The sequence below is a fragment of the Pelodiscus sinensis genome, chromosome 2 (assembly GCF_049634645.1).
Source record: "Pelodiscus sinensis isolate JC-2024 chromosome 2, ASM4963464v1, whole genome shotgun sequence".
Taxonomy (NCBI): Eukaryota; Metazoa; Chordata; order Testudines; family Trionychidae; genus Pelodiscus; species Pelodiscus sinensis.
This window is the reverse complement of record NC_134712.1, coordinates 91188296-91213424: the sequence shown is the minus strand read 5'-3', so window position 1 is coordinate 91213424 and position 25129 is coordinate 91188296. Positions and strand designations below refer to the sequence as shown.

Below are 25129 nucleotides of genomic sequence, written 5' to 3'. Positions count from 1 at the left end.
TTAACAAAGGTGTCCATAGACAAAATGTTTACATTTGATTGTTTCTTTGCATAGATGGTTTGCACAGTGCTTAAGGAAGAGGCTGCAAAGAAACAAGGTGTCATTTTAAAACAAGATTTCCCTTCACATATTACAACCACCACTTAATTCCTTTCACACTCCCATGGAGTCCACCTTTATCTTCACATTCCCTCAAATTACTTGCTTTGTTCTTTCAAAAAAAATGTTTCTCATTCCTAGTAACTTTCTAATGTTTACTTTACTTTCCTTATTCCTTCAACCATGCCCATATAGGGCTCCAAACTTTTTGCCTTCCCCTTCTTATGGTCCATCCTAATTCCTGCTAAATGACTTTTTACAATGACACATGTTTGTCTACTATTAATTTGGTAAGGAGGGTGAGCTTGTTCACTAAGCCTCATACCTCCTTGTCCTTTTCTTAAGCATATTCCTGAGGGAAGAAAAAAAAATCTGAGAGTTGCTTAACTCTCAGCACCCATCCATAAGGGAATCTAGCTCTGTCTGGGTACTGAGGGACATGCATTTCTACCTCTCCACTTTTGAAGCAGAGGCTTTTACATTTTTGCAGTTTCATATTTGTATTCTTATATTCAGACAATTTTGAAGAACACCTCTTTACAGGTTTTCCATAGAAGACAAAAGCTGCAGCTGTTTCCCTCTCCTTTGAAGTTGAGGGTTTACATATACACAAGTAAGTTAGTCAATTTGTCTTCTAGGTCTGAAATTGTATGGACAAGCAGTTAACACTTGATCAGACCAAGGACTATGCCCGAACCTTTGCAAGATTTTGTTCAAAAGGGGTAACATCTTTTACAAATGCCAATTTCTCAGTCTTCTCTCTGTCTTCTTAAAAGACTGCTTACATTTAAACTTTTCCTACTATACCCAACCTCCTATTTCTTTCTTTCTTTCTGGAGGGCTACAATTTGAACTTTCTGGTCTCAGGTAGTTTGCTAATCAAACTTAGCTATTACCTGCAAAGCTTCTTTGTGTTGCCAGCTAGGGCATTTACATCGCAAAGGAAATCACAACCTGTTGTGGCTCTTGGAGCTTTCACAGCATTTTAGTCTGTTTGCAGTTTTTCTTTGCTCATTCTATAGTTTACAGGAAAATGTGCAATCTTTGTTTACAACACTACTTAGCCACATTAAACTTTGCATATAGTGTAACTCTTTCTTTATGCTTACAGTTTTCCTGTACCTTCATTAAACAACTTGGACTAAAATGGTCTTACCAAACCAATCTGTTTTAAACCTACAAACAAACAAGATTACTGGACCTTGAAAACTTCATATTATTTACACACTATATATATATCTACACACAGATACACATACATTCTCTCTGAACCTTTCTTACACTATTTCTACATAGCTGTACAACAATTACATTCCCTTTTATTCAATGGGGTAGTTCAGTTCCAATAGAACCCCCTCCTTTTAGAGTTCTTTTAGCAGTCTCTCTAATCAACTGTACAGATTTGAGTCAAATTTGCCTGGATTACTTACAGACATTCCTTTGGAAAAAAGGGCCCATTTTTCCTTCAGAATGGCTGCAAAGAAACCACAGTTTTCTATCTACACCATTTTAGCATTTGCACAACTGCATTTGCTCTCCATTCTCTGCAGAGTTTAAATTCTCTGTGTTTCTCTTTTCTTAAAACACTTTCTTATTTCTAAAATAAAAACTGGCCTTGTTTCAGATATTACTCTTGTAAGTATGCTTAAGGATTTAGATTTCCAGTACTTACAGCCTTTTTCTCAGTTCTACCACAAGGCTTTCAATCTTATCTGTTATCTGCCTGCTTGTCTGGGCCTGATCCTGTTTTCCTTGCTAAATGGAAAGTGGCTCCTTTCCACAGACTCAGGCTTTGTCCCATTCTTTAGCTTGCAGGCAGTTCTATACTTACAGAACTGCACCCACAACTCCTCAGGATTTCCCCAATCCTTTTCTAACATTTCTCTATCCCATTTTGGGTTGCCCCAACCTTCTTGGGCAAACCCTTTCTCCATACCACTAAAATCCATATCTATCATGAAAGGCTTCATGTTGCTGTATGTGAACCAGTAGCACAATCCTGCCGACTACGCCAATTCTGTCAGCCGACGGTCAGGGCAGTGAGTCCCTTATGACCGGCTGAAGTTCTTTTAAATTGTGCTTGGTTCTGTTACAGCAACTGAAGGAGTCAGGTTAAAGCTTAAACGGTTACTATTTTATTGTTACAGGGTAAACTTAGCTGTTAAATGCTACTACTGTGTTACAGATAACACAGACACTACAAAGGACAGGACAGAAATTACACTAATAAGTCACTTACAGGTACCATGAAACCCTTTGGTTCTCTGAGCTCTTATTAAATGCATGCAAAATAGACACATAGCAGGTATATATTCTCACCCCTGCGTTCCAGACTTGGCGTGGCCAGCGTCTTTCTCTCAATCCCTCGGGAAGAAGTAGGGCGAGGTTGGGCGTCCCACAGACCTCGGGAGACAATCAATACCTGCCAGCAGGTATAGATGATTGGAGCTCAAATGGGGTGGGCTGCTGAACCTCTTTTATACCCCTTGGGTCGTGTAGGCTTCTTCCTGGTCTCAAGTGGCCAATTAGGAAAAATGGCTTTGAATGCCAAGTTTCCCACGAAGGGTGCAAAGCATAATTTACACCTGGGAAAATGCAGACAATGGGCACCTCTGGTATGTGATGGGCGAAGATTCCTCTCTGGGACAGTGCAGGCGTGTCAATTACTGGTACTAGCCATCAGGGCGACGGGAGGCCCCGGGTCGTCAGCTAGCCCATTTACTGTCTGGTTTCTGTTTATGGTAGAGTCAGGGACAGGCAGCAAACCTGTGTTCCCAGGGCATCAAAGGCTGACTGCCTTTCTCTTGCTCTCTGGGGGGGGGGGGAAACAAGATGGGGCTCGTGGAAAAACAAGATGGGGTTTTTGTGTCTGGCTACAATGGCATAGTTTCCTTGCATGCTGAATGCCACAGTTTTAGGCTGAATTCCATCTTTTCCCTCTTTTTTCTAGTCTTCTCGAGAACATCCACTTAAAAGTTTCAGGCTTCTTACTGGTCACTTGTCCTGGGCAGGAATCCATATCTCTGTCCTGCAAAATCATGGGCTTAGACGTATAATCCCTTTGACTGTGATTTTCTCCAGCTAGTTTTTGCAATTGGGTCCAGCACCTGTGGTTAACCTTTCTACAGAGATTATCCGTTTCCAACCAGCTTCCACAAAGCAAAATATACTTTTTTTGTATAGTAAAAGCATTCCAGAAAAAAAAAATCCCTATACACTTGTGAAAAGCTCACTGGAGGTCATCTATCATCAGTTTTATGGGGCCCTACTAAAGACAAAATCTTTCCAATTCCTCTGTAAATGTTGTTGTCCCTTCTCCCCCTGTACAGAGAGGACTATGAATTTGTTTAATCAAAGGAAGGTTCTGTCACTTGAAGTGCAGTCTTTTTGTACAAAAAGCCCTTATTTGTTGGTCTCTGGGGGTGTGTCTATACTGCACTGTAACTTGAAATAAAATATGCAATTTGAGCTACACAAACTGCATATCTTATTTCAAATCAATTTAGAAATAGCTGATTTCATCATATGGGGATATCTACATGAAATAGCTATTTTGGGATACTCCAGTATCCTGAAACAGAGTTACAGTTTACACATACTCTGGAAAAAACAGTATCTGCAAGCCATGCTGGGGTGTTATCTTGCGATAAGTATTTACTGTTTCAATAACTGGTACCCTCCCCTGCCTTTAGTTTCCAGATATGCTATGGTAACCTTCTTCCACTCTCCTGAACAAGTTTGGGAATTGAATACGCTCCCTAGCCCACAATGATTCACAGACAATTCATAAATTTAATACTAACAGTTCACAATGACAGTGCACTTGAAATATCTGTCATACTGAATGCAACTCAAATGACAGTCTACCGACACAGTGTCTCCCAAAGGAGGGGTTGAATGTGCACAAATTTGTGCTGTGCTTTTTTTTTCCCTGAGACACCTGCCAGGACTCTGCCGATGCATCAAGTAAGAAAAAATAGTTGGCATCATCTCTCTCCCTGAAAACTTTATAATGGAAAATGTTCCTTTTTATGCATATGTATTTCTTATACATAAGAAAAGTTTCCTTTTTTGAGGGAAGATTCTTCCCACTCTCTTGGTTCTTCAGCGCACTCTAATTCCACAGTGATAAGCATATCCAGCTCCTCCTTGAACCTCTGCCTTAGTATGATGGAATTTTCCTAAAGATGTGAATTGGGGGCATCTGTGCTCTTCCTGCTCTCTTCTCTACTCTGAGAACTTCCTTATCCACTCAAACTCTTCCCCAGTTGTTGCTGGTCTCCCTTCCCTTCAAAGAGAGGACCCTACTGATTAGAGAAGAGATTAACCCAATAAAAGGTGGCATCTTCCCTGACACTATTAAATGTAGTCACGTTACTAAAGGTGTCTCTGCTTATTCTCTGGGAAGATCCTGTGTGCTGCACTCTAGCGCCAGAGACTACAATTCCCATGAACCCTGGAGGAAACCAGGAAGGAAGTGACTTTGTTTGGGTGCTGGGTCTCTCCATGTGTATGGAGAGACTCTCAGTAGTCTGTGGACTCTTCCCTTTGTTTTTGGAAAAGAGGAGTCAGGCTACTGTGGAAGAGTTTTAGCCAGTCCAGGAGCTGTTAGGTTGCAGCTACAGACTTGGATTCAGAGCCGTTGGGACTGGAATCTAGCAGGCTGCTTCTGATTGCCCTTTGGCTGTACCTGTGGCTAGAAGTACTACTCTGCACCCAGCACACAGAATGAGACAGTGAGTAACTGGGTATCTTTGGGAAAATGCTGTCTGGGACAGACCTCAGAGATACAGACTCTGGGTTCAAAGAGAGGCAGAGAGGCTAACGCAGTGAACCAGAACTGCTGCATAGCTTAGACCCACAAACACACACCCTACAGAGATCTCCATTACAGCTGCAGTTCTTCAAGCGTGCCCATGGAAGCAAGAGTCTGGGGCTCTGGGGTGGGATAAATATTGTCAGTGCAAATGGCAGCTAGATAAGTTCCTTTTACTTCTGTGTACTTTGTTAATTGATGTTATTCACAGTTAATTTGTTAAATCCTATTTAAGTTAAGTGAAGGTTGTTCATTCTAATGCAATCTATTAGGTGTATATTATTTATGATTTGTAATTGTTGTTCTGGAGTTAGATCCAGTTCATTGTTGGAATAAGTTTATTCCTGAGGGTTCCCAAGGCACACCAGTAAGTGTGTTACAGGGCCAGCCAAGTGGAGGCACCGCCATTGTATGTTCTTTATGAGCAAGGGATAACAGTAAGGGGGTGGACAGGGTTTCCCCAACTAAACAACATCACCACTGGGGTACTCAGGATCTCCTTTTATGTTAAAACTATCAGGTGCCCAGGAACACCTGTGAGTATGACCTGCTCCCAAGTAACCCTGGGGAGGAAAAAGGGGGTTACATAAATAATATATCTTCCAAACTATCTAACCATATATTTACTTCTCATATTCCTTTAAAAGGAATAAGCTCACTGTGGTAAGCCTTGGATTTTGCCTATTTACTTGGTAGAATTTCCAAAAAGTGTTTTATTGACACTGACACACAAATCAAACTTTGAAGCAATCATCCATTTTGCTTTCAGGTAGATAGTCTAGTCCTCTTCTACAGCAATGTTATGCATTGCTTCTATGAAGAATTCATTGTAGGGGTACCATTGTCACCCTTTTTCTACATTCTGTGCATACTCTCTGTTGCTGCATGTGGACTCTTTGCAAATTAATAGAATCCATTGCAATTCTGGTGTCCTTTCCTATATGCTGGTTGTTGTCTTTGTTTGTGTTGGTTGTCAATGCATGTCTGACTCCAGGGGCTGTTTTTTCAGGACTCTGAATTTGAGCTTTTCATACCCTTTCTGCCTTAATTAGGAGATCTTTTTTCTCCTGCTGTATCTTGGATTTTCAGTCATGCTGACAGTGTCATAGTAGCAAAGACTTCATAAGCTCCACTCTGGATAGGTAACATCAATTTGTGGCAAAATGCTTTGTCAAGAGTTAATCCTGGGTCTTGCTTAGTCAATCTGAGATGTTTTTTGTTCCAAATTCCAATCATGATCTGGTCTCTTACTAAGGACTTCATTAGCCCCCAAAATTGAAAGGTTTCCTGTGTCACCTGGAATCAGTCACACACATTTTTATAATTTCATCTTCCTTTTGTCTGCTGATTTAAAACAAAATTTCGTGGTTTTTTTTATAATGTGAGGTACAATGCTTCTCACTGTGTACTATAGTTTTATAGTTAGGTTTTTTTTTTACTTGAGTAAACTGATAAGTATCGAACACATCACCTGAATCAGAACCAGACACTGTCAAAATATGACTACCTTCTGAATTGCTTTGTTATTTTTAACAGCACACATTGATCGAAGTAGTGTTTGAATTTTCTCCAGTTGTCTTCCACATATCCAAATAGTTTCATGTCTCCTGGAACCTTTAACTGTTCCTTTCTTCCATTCAGGATATTTTCTTAGTTTCTTTTGTTTTTTTTATATTAATGGGCTTTGGATTAGGACACTGGAAGGGAGCTTGCAATTTTATTATTTACTGAAGACCAATGGAGTCAGTTTCAAAAGGGTAAGTAGATATTGATTTGCTGTGTGAAACTCTATGTCATGTAATCTAAACACTTGGTCTTAACCCTAAAATTGTTATACAATGTTCTGGTGATGCAAGTTGCATAGTAAAAAAGAACAAGCGTGAACCTAACAATCTTCTGATGATTTATGTCCTAGGAATGGTAGAGCTGACCTTCTTGCATGGTCACCTACTCAGTAAATATATTGATATCACAAATTTTTGGCTGCCTTCTTGTGAAAAAGAATATACTGCCCATTTAAGGCACTGTCAGGAGGCTACAATTGGGATGTAATCAAGGATGTTTTTTCTTTCCCTCAAGATTGAATATGTATGCAAGAAGAAGCTAAGTCCAGAGGTGGGTGAGAAGAGAAGCCATGCCTCTTTCAGTCACTTGGGGTATATCTATACTTCATCTGGGAGCAAGCTTCCCAGCCTGAGAAGACATACATGTGCTTGTGATCTAAAGCTAGTATGTTAAAGATAGCATTGACTTTCAGGCTGAGCTTGAGGGACCAGGTGGAATTAAGAGAGTCCAAGGTACAGCACAAGCCACACCATTTATAATACTAATTTGAGTCTGCTCTCCTAGGTCTGTCTACTAGCTGCAATATAGATTTACCCTAGCAGACCAGTCTAACTCAAGGCTTTGTTTATGTAGGCTTTAAGTGTGGAAGCTGAACTAGGGTTCTGAGGTGAAGACCCTATGAACAGTTTGTTGTAATTACTCCTTTCCTGGAGCCTTATAAAAAGAGGATGAACTATTTTGTTATGTGAGTTAATGTCTCCTTTCCCTTGGGCTCTTACATGAACCAGTTGTCAGTGGAAGCAGGAGAAAATGAAGGTGGAGTACATTTGTAGCATGTCACTGTAAGCAAGGAAGTATACAAGGATTGGCTGCACCTTTGCAAGGTTCCACTCTGTTTTTATGCAAAAAGCTTATGTGTATGAATTCAGCTTAAACAAGGCTTATACATTTTCAAATTTGGCACTAGAGCACCATCTGCTTCCAGTTTGTATATCTCTATATTAAGGTTTTTAAAAAAGAGGGCTTTACATTTTTAAAAAATATGTTTGGGGTCATGTGATACCTTCTGTTACTCCAGTGCAAACATCTATGGGATTGCACTGAGATAGCCAAGAAACATTATTTTAAGAGGGATGAAACCTGAATTAGAGCCCTTGAACTTAATGAGGGTTTTCATTGAGCTTTGCATCAGGGCTATAAGAATAGTATTTTTTCTAAATTCTCTAGGGATCATAGCAAGCATACCCAACCTTTGCATTTTCTAGGAAGTTCCTGGATCATTACTTTTGAAATTAAAAACTCACATTACCATGTAGCAATTTATTGATTGGGTTGGCTGTGAGAACATCCTGACACTTGAAGTACATGTCTAATGTTGAAGTGGCGAGGAGTCCTGTGGCACCTTATAGACTAACTGCAGTGTAGGAGCATAAGCTTTCGTGGGCAAAGACCCACTTCGTCAGATGCATGTTTGCCACAGGACTCCTCGCCGCTTTCGCAGATTCATACTAACATGGCTACCCCTCTGATACATGTGTAATGTTGATGTCCTTAATTTAAATCAAAATCATGTTTATTTCTATTAAATAGTTTTAGCTTTGTTATGAAAGTAATGGCTGTTTAAGATTATAATTCTATGACAGAACATGAATTTGTAAGATGGCTAGGCTTTTTTATAAAATAGTTTTCTTAAAAATAAAATCATATATATTTTCAAAATTCATATATACTCATGACTTTGGCTTTTATTTATTTGATAATAGCCTCTGCACCTGTGTTGACACAAGTCTATAAAAAGGTTCGACTGCAATAAATTATTGCAAAGCATTTTCGCTTCTCCTAATGCTCTAAATACAATTTTCATTGGTAGGTAGACCAGCCTTTTATCTTGTCTCCAGAGAACTAATGTTGGAAGTCACAAAGTCCCTATCTCCCCCCCCCCCCCCCCCCGGAAAAAAAAAATGAATGGCGCTTACTACTGAAATTGCAGCTACTGTGCATGAAGGAAAGCAGTACCTGACTATTTCATTTGTATGTTTAAGGAAATATGCACAAAAGTCAGTGATATTAAGCAACTGTCAGGCAGGTATTGTAAAATTGTTTTTCCTAGTAATTGCATGTGAAAGAATTAGAACCATAAAACCCATGGAGATTGGTATTTTTGCACTTCACAATGCAGTAATTCAGTAAACTCAAAATTGAAATCTGACATTTGTTGACTTTTAAGATTACTAGTAGCAGGCTACAGAGGCAAAAACCACATATAATGTTTTCCTATCTGATTTATACTTGTAATCCCTGTAAAATATCAAACTGAAAGTGACAAAGAGCAAATCTCCTGTGACATAATGTAACAAAGGAAACTTTTGCTATGTAATCTGCAAACCCTTGCAGAACATTATTTTTGCTGACAGGGTAGTGGTACTGTTTAGTTGCTGGTAAATCTGAACACACCAAATGAATTTTGGTGAAATTTACTACCCAGATCTCTGATTTTCCTATGCTGCCACAAGCATATTTGTTCACATAACAATTCCTCTTTCTAAAAATCAGTCTATACTGTTTTGCAGATGTGATGTTGGAGCATGGCATCCATGAAGCCACCCTGAGTCAGAGAACCTCAAGGATGTCTGCAACATTGTTTTGGATTTGACATTTGCTCATAAAATATTAAATATGGTATGCTTGAGGTATGATATAAATCACACACAGCTAGGCTTTAAACTTCTCCTTTTTTCTTTTGTTTTTAATTGTTCAAGACAAACACAAAGTCTCATAGAAGTCCTGTGGCCACTTAGGATTCATCTACACAGCAACATAATTTCAAAATATTTTGAAATAACTTAATCCATGTCTACACAGCAGACAGGTATTCTGAAATAATGTCAAAATATTGTCAAGCTGGAGGACTTCTTACTCTGACTCCTGTAACCCTCATTGTACAAGGAGTAGGGGAAGTCAGAGGAAGAGAGCTCTATTTCGAAATAAGTGCTGTGTAGACGCTTCCTATTTTGAAATAAGATATGCAATTGACATAGCTCAATTTGTGTAGCTTATTTCAAGTTAAGGCCTGCTGTGTTGACGCACTCTTAGGGTACATCTAGACTACATGGCTCCGTCGACAGAGCCATGTAAAATAGTTTACTCGGCATAGTCAAAGAAGCGGGGATTTAAATAATCCCTGCTTCATTAAAATAAAAATGGCCGTTGCGCTGTGCCGATGATCAGCTGATCGGCACAGCACATCAGTCTAGACGCAGCGTGGTCAACAAGGGAAGCCTTTGTTGACTGCTCTGATATGCCTCATGAAATCCCCGCTTTTTCTTTGACTATGCCGAATAAAATATTTTACATGGCTCTGTCAACGGAGCCATGAAGTCTAGACGTACCCTTAGACACTAACAAATTATCTATCTATCTATCTATCTATCTATCTATCTATCTATCTATCTATCTATCTATCTATCTATCTATCTATCTATCTATCTATCTATCTATCTATCTATCTATCAGGGGAGAGAGAAAGAGAAAGAGAAAGGAGGGGGAGAAGCGGGAGGGAGAGAATATCATGAGCTGTTATGGGCAAAACCCACATCATCAGATAATCAGCCAAACAAATTCATTGTTTGAGCTCTGATAAGTTAGTTCTCCTCTGAAATGTAAACATGGTTTAACAGCAATGCTAAGTGATATCAGTCATAGAACTAATTCAGGTTTTTTAGTTGTTACACCTATTAGACTTTACTGCATTAAGGGGAGCAGGAAAAGATGAGGTCACTCAACAATGCTGTCTCTCTTAGTCTTCTGTGACAAAATACCAGGTGCCTAGAACAGACTCAGCATGCTGATCACTAAGGTAACAAGCTGTTTGCCCCCCTGAAGTGGATTTAATTGGGAGATGTGGTCTCAAACATTTAATTAGGCAGGAGGCCAACAAGCTAATGAGAACAATCAACTGAATGCATCACTGAAGCACGATTAAAAGAGAGGAAAGAAGTGCATGGGAAAGAGGTGGTGGAGGGGAGGTCCTGATGCAAGATAAGGAAATGTTTCCTTCTCCCTTCCCAGAGAGTGGGCTAAGGGGAAAGTTGATACGGTTTGTTGTACTGATGAACTGGTAGAGAAGACCTAATGCATAATACACTGACACTTATGAATATGCAAAGGATCCAGCTCACTTGTGGTAGTCCATGGGGGCAGTAGGTATCTCTGTTGCACCTTCCTGTTTTACCATTGTTTAATCCTGTCTGTCCATTTTTCTCTCTCCACAAAATATCTAGATCACTCTTGAAATCCATTGCACTAGTTGCACTGACTTTTGGGAGGAGAGGGTGAAGGGAAAGGACTTTCTTTTCCTACCAAAAAGTGTGAGCTTATGTGTAATATATTTATTAGAGTTAGTAGGGAAAGATTAGTGATCTTGTGGGAAAATGAACTTTTTTTCTTGCCAAAAAGTACTGAGAAATATTTTCAAAATCTGAGGAAAAAATGGTGGCTTCTGGTTTTATAATGAAAATCTCTTTTCAGGTAAATCAACCACAAATATAATTTATTTAATTAAAAACTCATTTACATTTTCCCCCTGTATCTATTATTGCCCTGTGTTGCTATCTGTTGGCAGCAAATAAGTGCGCTTGCTCGATAAATCTTAAAGATGCCTAATCTTCATGTTTCATTGCCTGTGGCGGTATCTCTGCTATAATTTTATTGAGGGAATTTTTGCCAGGTATGGTTGTTAGTGGCGGTTCATTTCTATGTGCTAACTGTAGCAATCATACATCCCAAACTGTTAAAATTGCTCCTAGTAGGGATGGAGTTGGAAAATAATGGCTTTGGTAGGAGTGATAAGCACCATGGGAAAGACCATGAGTTCAGTAGGCCCAGCAGAATCCAGAATATGAGGATGTGGTTGACAGAAAAGAAATGAGCAGTTCCGGCACCATCTGGTACTATGTTGAATAGGAATACAAAAAAGTCACTCATCAATTATTGGGGGGGGCGGGGGAAGAGAGAGAAAATGTTGCACTGACTGTATCTGTGACTGTATATAGAGATTCTATGGCAAAAACTGTCTAATACAGTGCATGGGGACAGAGTGGGCCTGCTGTAGACAATGAAATCAATAACATTAATGCAGAATCTAATTGTTATTCCAGCAATCATTCTTGTCCTGGAGAAAGCTAAGTTGGAGGTATAGCATTTGGACCAAAAGGAGTATATCTGAGCAGATGTTCTAACAAAAGAAAAGCTCTCAATGGTTTCTGAAAGCTGTGTGTATACAACATCTCTGACAGTCAAGCCCATACAGACAAGCATTCATCACAAACTTGCAGCCTTGAAAACAAGTTTGACAGCAGACTGAGGACAGTGTAAATGCATGATCCCTTTAACACCACTTACTACACTGATTGTATTGCCTGTTGGAACATGACTAATCCACATACAATCATTGAAATGTAGGGCATAAAGGGACTTCAAGAAATCATGTGTTCCACTCCCTGCTGATGCAATATCAAGCATAGTTAGATCATCCCTAACAGACGTGTGTCTTACCTGTTCTTAGAAACCTCCAGTGACAGTGATTCTTTAACTTCTCTTGGAAGTTGATTTCAGTATTTAACTATCCTTATGATTGATTTAAATCTCTCTTGCAGCAGATGAAGTCAATTATTTTTTGCCCTAACTTGAGTGGACCTGGAAAATTGATCACTATCTTTATTATAATGGCATTGAATATATTTGTAGACTATTACCGGGTCTCCCCACCCTCTTTTTTTTATTATTATTATTTTCACCTCAAGTCTAAACTTACCAAGTTTTCTTAGTCTGTCCTCATAGGTCAGCTTTCTAAATCCCTTTTTTCATTATCATTGTTGATGCTTTCCTCTGGACTATCTCCAATTTGTTCACATCTCAAGCATGGTGCCAAAAGCGGGATGCAGTATTCCAGCTGAGATATCAGTGCTGAGTAGAATGAAACAATCACCTCCCAAGTCTTATGTGTGGCACTTCAGCCTTTTCCACAACTGTATTACATAGGCTCAAGTGCAATTTATGATCCGCTATAATCCTCAGAATCTTCTCTATGGTACCATTGGCTAGTCAATGTTTTTGTATCCTGGGACAAATGCAGCTATTAGAGAGGCAAGATGAGTGAAGCACTATCTTTTATTGGACCTGTAATGTGAATAGCTTCACCCATGAGTTCCTCTCAGGGGCCTCTGATGTACTGTGGGTCAATCCCAGAATCAAGTGTCCTCCTCACATGAAATTTTCATAAGCAAATTAGTTTTAATTACTTTTAAGAGGGTGAAAAACTGGTTGAATAACCTTCTCAAAGAGTAGTTCTCAAAGGTCAATTGTGAAAACACATATCTAGTGAGGTCCTACACGGGTCTTTTCCCTACAGAACCCTTAATAACATCGTAGTGTGGTGTGGTGTGGTATGGTTTGTTGTGCATGATGCCACTCTAGCAGGGATTTTTTTAAAGGCCAGGATTACAATTCAAAATTATTTGGATAGTTTGGACAATTGGTCTGAAATCAACAATCAAATCTCTGCTTTTTTAGCTTCCTCCTTCACCTTGTGTGAATGGGAAAACATAGTTTTATAAATGTTAGAAATATTTTTTATCATTAGTCTTGCCTTCGGAAACTTCAACTGGTCCAGAATGCGGCTGCTCAAGTTTTAACTAACACGAATTATATGGAGCACATTATGCCAGTGCTTCAGCAGCTGCACTGGCTTCCAGTATGTTTCTGGGCACAACTTAAGGTTTTAGTTATGACCTATAAAGCCTTAAATGAGCTGGGTCCGGGATATCTGAAGGACCGTCTTCTCCCATATAAACCTGCCCTGGGATTGAGGTCAGCTGAGGAGGCTTTGCTTTGTGTTCCCCCACTTATGGAGATAAGATTAACATCTACGCGGAACAGGGCATTCTCAGCTTTTGCTTCCAGGCTGTGGAATTCTCTTCATCGGAATATTCGCATGGTGCCAACACTAGCGTTGTTTCTGTGTCAGGCTTTTTATTCGTGCTTTTATTAATGTTTGAGTCTGTATATGTGTGTTCCTCCTCCCTGTATGTTTTTTTTATCTGGTTATGTCCCTCTGGGGTCTCATATTTTAAATTTTTATATATATTTGTATTGGGTTTTTTTGTAAGCCGCTTGAATATTTTAAATAGAAAGATGGGGTGAAAATATTAAAATAAATACATTAATAAATAAATAAAATAATATAGCAGAGAACTGTGATACCATACCGAACTTTTTTTAGTGCTGTTGGACTCTTGTGTATATTGTATGTGAATGCTGGTGAGAGAGAAAAATCATACTTGTCCAGTCTTGATGGCTTAACTTTTCAGTTCCTAAATTATCCATCTACTAGAAAAAAAACCTCAAGGAGTTTGGTGAAACCTTCAACAAATTTATTATGGCATAAGCCCTAAAGAGAGCATACAACATGACTTTTCAGAAGATTATGCCCTAATATATTTATTAGTCTTTAAGGTGCCACCAAACTACTTGTTGTTTGTGCTGAAACAGACTAACATGGGGACCTCTCTGAAACTTGCCATCTACAAGTATATGGTCTGAATTGATGTACACAGCAGGAAGCATTTTCCTCAGCAATCCTGAATGCTTTCCAAACATACACAGCAACTGGCTTTCAAAAGATTTAACTACACACATATTCATGTCCAAGGAATTATTGATGAGATTCTCAACTTGCATGCCTTTTACACAGATATAATGTGACTTGAATTTAGTGGGGTTGCACTTGATATTTCTACTACTGTAAATCAGTACAAACAGACCCACAGTCGTCTGATACATTAAACAGGAATAACTAAATTATACATGTTGTAAAGTATTAAACTACTTCTCTTCAGTTCTCCATCTCTGCCCTTTGTGGTCCTCGGTCACTCTACTCTCTTCCTCAATAATTTGTACCCGTCTGCACATCTCCAGTTGTATCTCCTTCCTGGAAAGTCATGCTGTATGATAGCCTGCATATGGAATCTTGACAGATTTAATTTACACTGTCTGCCTTGAGAACTAAAGTAAAGCTCTGTAAAGCTCAAAAGCTTGTTCTCTCCACCAATAGAAATGACACAAAGAAGACATTACCTCACCTATCTTTCCTTCTTTTTGAGACAATATCATATCTATTTTTCATAAAGCATTCTCTCTTGATTTTAGAACTATGATACACAATTTGTTGGTCTATGTGAAGGACAGGAAACAGGAAAGTAGGGAATGACTTTTGTTTAAAAAACTGATTTGTATAAAGCATTTTAGCAAACTTTCATAAAAAGATAGCAGCTGTTAAGATATTTCACAGTATTTATGAATTAAAAGAGGATCAGTAAAATTGTCAACAACATTCTGATTTCCGATTTTTTTATCGTTAGTGTTTTTGCATGAAAGAGTACATTTCAAGAATTTCCAGGAACCCTTTGAATGTAAAAACATTGTCTTGACTTATAAGATGAACCTATTGATATATTGCACTCATTGGTGGAGAATAAATATAGGAAATATTAAAATGTCCTTTTACCAGGCTACTTTTAGAGTCATCATTGTATTCTTTGGGGTCTGAATGGAGGTTTTTGACTCAAAATGTGTCTACACTTTATTTAAAAAACAAAAGTTCCTGCAAATACTCTTTTTGAATTTTTGAACTAATTTATCTTGATTATGTTCCCTTTCTGTTGGTTTTTCACAAATATTTTAGTTCATTCTTTAATCAGAAGGAATGACCTCAGAAATAGTGAATTTTAAATGATTATTTAATTATATTAATGGAAAGCATAATCATGTGTTTTTATGCACACATAACAAACAAACAAAAAATCCCCCCAAAATAGGTTATGACATGGTGAACAGACACATGATGTTTCTATGATCTATGTATCCAAAATAAAATTAATCACAAAACTGTTTATACATTGTAGAATCTAAGAACCAAAAATGATGTATAGGATTTCTTTGTAAATAATTATAAATAATGAATAAAAAAGAGAAAAACTACAATGTCAATGGTGTGGAAAGTTAAGATAATTAATAACTTGCAACAGATCTGCTTATGAATTTATACCATACAACAGTGCATACAATCATTTGGTGGTAGTCACTAGTATAGGCCATGACTCTACAGGTTGTCAAGACATTTTGGATACTTACTTTGTATACTTTGAAAGAAAACAAATAATTTTATCTTACTATTTCATCTTGCTATTATTTTTCTTGAGAGCCCTAGAAAACAGTGTCCATGCCACTGGTGCAAATGTACAGTTTATGCATTTATGGGACTGGCAAACCTTCACCTTTATAATAGATACCATTTTCCCCTTAAAATAATTTTCCTCTGTTAACTGGATGTCAGTGAGCATTACACTCAAGAAATAGAATGTAGAAGTGCATCCTTCTCACTGTTTAGTATATGGATCAATAGTTGTTTACAAACTTCCATGTCTGTACAATGTTTGAAACCCTAATGATGAATACTATATAACTGCTCCTTTTTGTTGAAAATATTTTCATGAGCATAGCAGCATTTATAGATAGTAAGCATGATTTGATGTTAAATGATGCAGTTCCAGTAAAGGAAAAATTGTCAGAGGTCCTGTAGCTGCCCAATGATCTGCTAAAAATTTGGGGAACCCATGGATTCTGAAGGTCAGTCTCCTTTCCGCTTCTATTGATGCGACACTTCCCTGTGAGGAAAGAAAACCAAATTACTCCACAAGAGACTAATCCATGTAGAGGTAAATATGTCCCCAAAACAATATGGGGAAATGTTTTGCTGTCCAATGCATTGACTGCATTTAGTATTCATCGATAAGGAGATATTCTCTCCCCCACCTCAAAGTTCCTACAGGTTTATTTATCTGATCTCTCCTTTTATTTGTCTCTGCCTCTACCTTTCCAGTAAGAAATTCTGCTACACTGGATTTTTGGTTGTTGTTTTGAAAAGTTTTAAGCAAAAGGTTATTTTAAGAGAACACTTCTATGTGGAACACTGAATATATGTTTCTCAAAATATTTAAAGCTACTTAGCTTCTTATTTATTTTAGAAATGTCCATAGGAGAGTGTGTTTTCAGCAGTTCCCTTTTGCAAAGAAGAAAGAAAAATCCTTCCACTCTCCCATTCAGCTTTTCTGGTGAAAAGAATAATAATTTTTATAAATGAGCTTTTGAACATAGCTGAATAAACTCTCTAGTGCAAAAGCCTGGCTGTGTAGTCTTGTGTTCTCAAAAATAAAGAATACTTGGCAGTTGGAATAGAGAACACTTGGTACCACTTAGCTGAATTCAGCATATTTAATTTTGTGAGTCAGTGACTTTTAGTGTGATGAAAATATAAACCCATTAGTTGGTACGTTAGTGCCTAGTTTGAATTCTACCAAAATTAACAATGCAACATAAAGAAGGCAGGACTTTACAACCAGTAATTGCACGTTAGTTGATGGTGATCCAGTCGACAAATTGTACTGGTGACATACAGTGGGCTTGGTTTAGTTAGTGGGAGACATAGTTACCATTTGTGAATTTGCTGCTAAAGATGATGGGGGGAAAAACAGTATTGCATAAGTATATTAGGGCATTTTTCAGGTCTATATTGAGAAAACTGAATACAAAGACTCATTTATACATTAGTACATGTATTGTGAATATACTAACTCTTTGAATATTCATATTCAGGTTCTGCTAAACTGCCTTTCATATTTCTACCTTTTTTATTGTTCATTAAAAAAAACCATTTTATACCATTGTCACTTTAAAAATACTGTGCAGTGTTAAAGATATCTAGCATTGTCCTTCTCTGCTCCTTTTATGAAAATAATATTTCATGAGTTATCAAGAATACTTATAATGGCAGCATAATACTTTTCTCTATTGATTTTTAAAAGAGCATTTTTGTCACTCTGTGAAATTGCATGGACATTTTATCTAGTCACCAAGGTGAATTACCATCCTTTCTAAGAGAACAGCTGCAGATTTAGATATGAAAAAGAATCTGCTGGAAACTCCAGCTTGGTTCATCCGAGCCCTTTAAGTTTATTAATACAATTGTGATGCTGAGTTATTAGTGTAATTGAGTTCACTCTCTTATCATAGTGCTTTTGAGCCTGTCAACATTTCTGCTATAAACTTCTTTTCAGGGGTTTATCAGGTGACTATTTTAAAAAAATTATTCCTTCTGAAAATTTGATAGTGTTCTAACCAAGAAAAAAAGATTGTCTGAAAGATTAGCTTAGCTGTAAATCTGTGGGGGAAAATATTACTAGCTCCAGAGATCATTTTGCACTTTTGTGATTTAAAAGTATCTTTGGTTCCTACTGTAAATATTGTGTGCCCAATTTTCCATAAATTGAGCTAGCTGTTAGAGCATTTTATAAAACAAGAAAATCCCTGTATACTACTGAAGAATGACTGAGGTTTTGAAGTAGACAGGCAAGCTCTTTTGGGATATTATAATGCAACTGTCAGATGCAAAAGAAAGGTTGCACTTCCCAAAACTAGAATTCTCTAGTCCGGCAACATCTGTGGTATGATAAGACCATGAATGTTCCCAGACCAGAGAACTCCGGGAGCCTAGTGGCAAGAGGGCAATCCAGGAGAAGCCGGGTTGAAGAAGTCGGATGGGTCAGAAGCTGGCGGCAGCTCCTGACATCCTGTAGCACTGGGATCAGGTTGGGCCATCCCCCAGCTGAGCAGGATCAGGCTGGTGACAGTCCATGGCAGTGCTGGTCCGGGGCAGAAGCACGTGATCTCAGTAGTCTGCAGTAGAGGGACCGGATCCAGGGCCAGAGAAAGCCTTGGCAGCCCAAGGCAGCATGAGGCTGGAGCCCCAGATAGCCCATGGAAGCAGGGCCAGAGTCCACAGGCTGTCACGGGGCTGGGACTGGAGCCCAAACTCCTGAGAGCCCGACCAGGGCCAGAGCGTGCCCCTAGCAACCCGTGGTAGTGTGGGGCTGGAGCCTATGTCAGCACAGGCTGCTGTTGCAGTCTGGGTGGGGCAACAGCAGTGGAGTCAGTGAGCCAACAGGGAAGCCCAGCAGGGGCTGGAGGAAGTCGTCCCTCCTCTCCCTTTCCCACCCCAGTTGGCAGAGTTGATTGCTGGGGGCTGTAGCAGAGAACCGTCTCTAATCTGGCAAATTCCCTGGTTTGGGATCAGTTAGGTCCCAAGGGAGCCAGGTAAGTGATGTCCAGCCTGTACTTCTTTTCTCTCACTACTTTGTTGCTTGCGTTGCTAGGGATGAGTTAACCTTCTAGAATTCTGCCATATTCAAATATCTCTCTTAGTAAATAAATTGATCCTCAGCTAGAAATAGAAAATTGAATCAGCATTACAGATGGATGAAGTACTTCGATTTTTTTTTCTGAAAACTTTAGTGAATTTGTGTTGATACATGTGAATCCTTTGTCAGGGGTGGGGAACTTTTTTTGAATGGGGGCCGCTGACCCACAGAAAAATCAGTCAGGTGAGGGGCCATGGAGGATGGAGTGCCATCATGGGCTTCCCAATGCTGGTGCAGGCGGAGGAGTCCTGAGTCCTGGGGTCTAGATACAAGCAAGCCGGGGACCATATCTGGCCTCTGGGCCTTTGGTTCCCCACTCCTGTTTTAAGTTGATACAAGGAACAAAAACATTCAGAAATGATAAATGATTTACTTACATACTATGAAAAAAGAACATACTGATTTGTTTTGGTGTGTGTTGGGGGAGGAGATACACAATTCAGATGCCATTCATAAAACTAAAGAGGTACTTAGTGTAGGGCTACTGAAATCAATGGAGTTATTCCAGCATTGAATTTAATTTGGCCCTCTAACTTCTTCAAACACTGATATGAGTTAATGGTATGATGCTGTCAGGAAAAAAAAGCAAACATTCTGGGAGAGATTAGCAGGAGTGTTATAAACAAGACAGGAGAAGTAATTCTTTCTCTACTCTGTACTGATTAGGTCTCAACTGGAGCACTGTGTCCAATTCTGGGCACCACATTTTCGGTAGGATATGGACAAATTGGAGAGGGTCCAGAGAAAAGCAACAAAAATGATTAAAGGTCTGGAAAACATGACCATCGAGGGAAAATTTAACGAATTGAGTTTAATCTGGAAAAGAGAGGATTGAGGGGGACATCATAACAGCTTTCAAGTACCTAAAAGTTCTTGAAAAGGAGGAGGGAGAAAAATTATTCTTCTGAATCTCTGATAGGACAAGAAGCAATGGGTTTAAAATGGAGCAGGGGAAGTTTAGGTTGGACATTAGGAAAAAATTCCCAACTCTCAGGGTGGTTAAACACTGGAATAAACTGGGAAGTTGTGGAATCTCCATCACTGGAAATTTTGGAGAGCTGGTTAGACAAACACCTGCCAATGATGGTCTAGATCAGGGCTACTCAACACGCAGCCCTCAGGCCACATGCAGCCCCTGGACCATTTGTTTGCGGCCTGCAGGTAGGAGCTAAAACAGAAAGTACTCAGTATAATGGCCTTCTGCTGATATGCGTTTTAGTAGTTAAATTCCTGAACTGTTATTGCTCATTAAAAGTGCTGACATATGGGTGGAAAAGGGTAAATATTGCATTTTATTAATATCAGCAGAATTGACTTAAATGGGGCCTGTCTGTTGTATAGTCTTGCCTTAATTTTTGTATTAATACCCCTCAGTGTGAAAGAAGCTATTTGCATATATATTCGCATATATATGCAACCACACTTAAGTTGCAGCCCTCTGCATGTGCTGTGAGTATCACTGTGGCCCCCTGGGGCTTCCAAAGTTGAGTAGGCCTGGTCTAGATGGTGCTTGGTTCTGCCATGAGTGCCTGGACTTTATGTTCTCTTGAGGTTCCTTCCAGTTCTATTATTCTATGAATCTACTAAATCTACAACAAAAGAGCTAAGCATATTTCTCACAGGGAGAGTTTTGACACTGCATGACAAGGCTCCAGCAAGAAACTAACACACTATTTAATCATAGCTAGTAATTGAGGTGTGGAAATAAGTATTTACAATTACTTGAAGACACATTGCCAATATAGAAAGAACAAAACAGCTTAAGGAAATGAGTTGCCTATAATGGCCAGGATTAGCAAGCTGTGACTTTTATATTGATTAAACATAAAAAGCTATAAGTGAGTAAACTTAAAAATGACATCTATCAAGATGATTATGCAACTAATGTTTTATAATTTCATTAAGATCTAACAAACACAACTGAGCCAAATATTGAAGTCTATTAAGCACAAATTCAATGACAATTCCACCTATACAGCTGAGACCAGACATAGATCCTTAGTATTTGTTATGTTTGCCTTATTATTTGTCACTGATTTCTCTGAGTACTGAGTGTAAAGTATTATTGACTGGCTTATATAGAGCCAAATCTAACCCCAAAGGGCCTCAAGAAGGCCCTGAATAAAGTGCAACCTGTTTCATTCAATTGTGAAGGGTATGATCATAGAATCATAGAATCCTAGGTCTGTAAGGGACCTCAGGAGGTCATTGAGTCCAGCCCCCTACCAATACCAGGGCCAAACCTAACTAAATCATCCTAGCCAGGACTTTTTCAAGCTGGCACTTAAAAACCTCTACGGATGGAGATTCCACCACCTCCCTAGGTAACCCATTTCATTGCTTTACCAGCCTCCCAGTGAAATAGTTTTTCCTGATATGCAACCTAGATCTCCTCCACTGCAAGTTGAGACCATTGCTTCTTGTTCTGCCATCTGTCACCACTGAGAACAGCCTCTCTCCATCCTGTCTGGAACCTCCCTTCAGAAAGTTGAAGGCTGCTATCAAATCCCTCCTCATTCTTCTCTTCTGCAAACTAAATAAGCCCAAATGTTTAGGCTTATTTAATAATCATTAAATAAGAAGTCAATTAAAAGGATTATATCTCCTGTGTGCCAGAGTGCAGAGGGGGTTCAAGACTGGGGCAGAGGTTCAGAGCTGGCTCCAGCTGGGCACTACTTACCTCAGGTGGCTCCTGGATGGTGGTGCAGTGAGGTTAAGGGAGGCTCACCCTTGCCCTGGCATTGCACCAAAAGCTAGAAAATGCCATCCCAAGTCCTGTTGTGCCCCCTCTCTGTTCTGAGGAGATAGGATACAGAGTGAGAGGGGGGCGCTTTGACATCAGCACCCCTCCTCTCCCTTCCCTGCCCTGCACAGCAAGCAGGAGGCTCCAGCAAGGAGGGGGAATAGCTCCAAGGCAAAGAGCAGGAGAGGTGCAACAGTGGGGGGACGGGCAGCTGAAGAGCCTGCACTTGATAGCCTCTTGGCCAAACCAGTTATGATCTCTGGTCAGAGGATCCAAGATCTACCTGTAGATCCCGATCTACTGGTTGGTGACCACTTGGTTAGATTTTAAGGTTGGGAAAATACATTGTTTTATACATTCCATGAAACCAGATTTTTTTATCTTAATTTACAAAATTAATGATTTTAAAAAGAATGTTCACATTGGGCTTTGAAATGCATACAAGTATACACATATGTACACATGCACACTCTCTCTGTGTCCCTCACAGCAAAGCTGATGTGCCAGCAGGAGAAACTGACCACATTGTGTCATAAATTGAGTCCCCAATGCCAGGTTGAGTGTTTCTTTCTTTGTCTGCTTCAAGCAACAAACATTGATCAGTCACAGTGGATCTGCTCTTGGGAACCGATCCAATTCCCATTAAAACTAATAGATTGCTTATTTATATGTAGGACCTGATCGTGCGGTTGACAGTCAATGAGTCTATGTCTGGGTACAGGATAAAATCATGTGCAGCTGACTGCAGGATAAAAGCCTAAATTTATATTTATTCTGGCATTTTCTTGCCTATCCCTTACATAATCTGGGAAATGTTGCCAAATTGTTTTTGTCCTGGCAAGAGTGTTGATGCAAGACTTTTGAGTCTGCTATGTATCTGATCTCTTATTTTTGAGTTGCTTGTATCTGATTGCTTTTTAATTGATTTTTATAAGAAAGTGGTGCAGCGTTTTTAAATAGGTGCTATATAAATGTACTTAAATAAAATGTTGGGAAAATAAAGAATTATAATACAATAGAATATATCTGTATGTGCGCTAAAATATAAGAAATACTTTTAAACCCTATGGTGTGCAAATCTCAGTTTCTGACTTATACCAATGTATAGCTGCAAAATATTTTAGCTTTTTTTTTTTTTAATTAAATTATGGCTTCCTCTTATTTTGTTTACATAGAAACCAGTGTATAGAGATTTCATTTCTACCCTATTCATTTGCTTAGGTAAGAAAATGTAGCCCTTCTCTTCTGACATGTCTCCATCTGACTGTGCAGTTCTTCAAAGCTCTTGAAGAGGCAGGTAGCCAATAATGTCATACTTGAATACTAAGAACAGGAAGCACTTCTGAAGCCTTGGCATGAGGAAATGTGCTTGGCAGGCTGCTGAAAGAGAAAAATATCATGCTAGTAACTCGCAGCTAATGCTATTCAATACACACTTGGTCGGTCATAATGCTGTACTTTCATATCTTGACTTAAATTATCAAGAAGAGATTATCATGCCATTAATTCTTAATCTTTGCAGTGTTTTATAGTAATATGATACATCTATTCGCTCAGAAAACTTTGCTACATTGATGATGCAGATATCTGTTCAGCCTAAAATAGGGAAAAAAATGAAAATATTAAGTCAGCATTACTTCTACTCCTCAAGTTACTGGGATCGATTGTTGTATCTAGTAACATGTAGGAAAAACAATGTTGTCCAGCAAGTGTTTCAGGGCCAAATATACAAAGCAGGATCTTAACTTTAAATCCAAGTACAATACTTCACATGCTTTAAGTTAAGCACTATTTGTGTACTCTGTTGGATGAGGATCTCAGAATATTTTACACAGTATAGATTGCCTTGGCTTTGTACAGGCTAAGAGAGAATCTACCAGAAGTTCAACCTTTTATCTTTCTTTGTATGTGTCCATATATACGTTTCTAGAGTTGGTAAAAACCCTTCAAATTCTGAGATTTTTGATTGGGAAAAGGGACATCATTTGCATACTGAAAACTTCTCTTGTTTTTTGAGCAGTTATACAAATTCTTTTGAAATACAATTAAAAAGAAGAAAAAAAATACCCCCCAAAATGTAATCATTTGTAGTGTTTGAAGTGTCAGTATTGGGACCAAATTCTCCACCGGTGCAAGCTGCAGTATAGATATGGTACTGAGTCTAAGAGAATGGATGAGACAGTGAAAAAATGTCTGCCAGTGTTCTGTCTACTTTACCACCTCTATCATTCTTTCTCTTTGTGGAGATTCACTAATGGTAAATGAAAACTTGCCCATACTGTAGTGAAAGCCTTAGACCAGTGGTCCCCAACCTTCCGGGGCTGCCGGGCGCCTGGGGGAGGGGCCGCTCACACGCCGTGCGCCCGGGGGTGGGGCCGCGCACATGCTGTGTGCACGGGGCCACCCATGTGCTGCGCTCGTGGGACCGGCATTGCTCATGTGCCACACACCCAGGGCAGGGGCCGCCCATGCACCACGCGTCCGGGGCTGGCACCACCCATGCGCCATGTGCCCGGGGCAGGAGCCGTCCATGCACCACATGCCAGGGCCGGCACTGCGCATGCACTGCGCACCAGGGGCAGGGCTGGCCGAGTTCATTCGGCGGGCGCACATAAATGCCCTGGTGGGCACCATGGCATCCGCAGGCACCATGTAGTGGACCACTGCCTTAGACCATGTGCTAAAATGAGTAAGGCGGTGTCTAGATACATCCCTCTTTCGTCAGAGGGATGTAAATTAGACACTTTGAATTGCAAATGAAGCAGGGATTTAAATATCCTGCGCTTCATTTGCATAATTGCATAATGGCGCTCTTTCGAAAAAGCACCATTTTGAAAGTAAAACCGTGGTCTACGAGTACAGGATATTTCAAAAAAGTCCGCTGTTTTCAACAGAACTGCATCTAGACCACAGTTTTACTTTTGAAATGGTGCTTTTTTGAAAGAGCGCCGTTATGCGATTATGCAAATGAAGTGCGGGATATTTAAATCCCCGCTTCATTTGCAATTTCAAAGTGTCTAATTTACATCTGTCTGTCGAAAGAGGGATGTAGTCTAGACACAGCTTTAATGACTACTTCGGGATTCCTTAGCAACAGACTATTTTGGATGGCCGTAATGACTCCAAAGCAGCCACTACTATACTCAAGTGTCATTTGAGGACACCAGTTCATGGATTGGATTCTATAAATACTTTCAGATCAGTTTATCTGTTGTGTCAGGTCCTTTTTAGTGTCCTTGAGTTTTCAAATCACTGAAACAGTAGGTTGCAAAAGCTTCGAAAGGTCTTTTAAGACCTGCTGAGTCAAGGAAAGTGCTGCTGTATCACAAACACATTAAAAAAATATTTTAAAAGAAAATTTAGCAGAACTATTTT

General features: G+C 39.3%; 1 long non-coding RNA gene across 3 annotated transcripts in view; it reads left to right on the top strand.

The window, feature by feature from the left end:
• The window catches only part of LOC106731634 (uncharacterized), a 43309-nt gene extending 18900 nt beyond the window's left edge, over positions 1-24409 (top strand). The window contains exons 2-4 of one of the 3 annotated variants that reach the window (XR_012901571.1): positions 6995-7030; positions 9271-19074; positions 22976-24409. This is a non-coding gene — a long non-coding RNA (uncharacterized LOC106731634). Of the gene's footprint in view, positions 1-6994; positions 7031-9270; positions 20375-22975 lie in introns of those variants that run through there. The other 2 variants (XR_012901572.1, XR_012901570.1) reach the window with 2 other exon arrangements.
• The last annotated feature ends 720 nt before the right edge of the window (positions 24410-25129 follow it).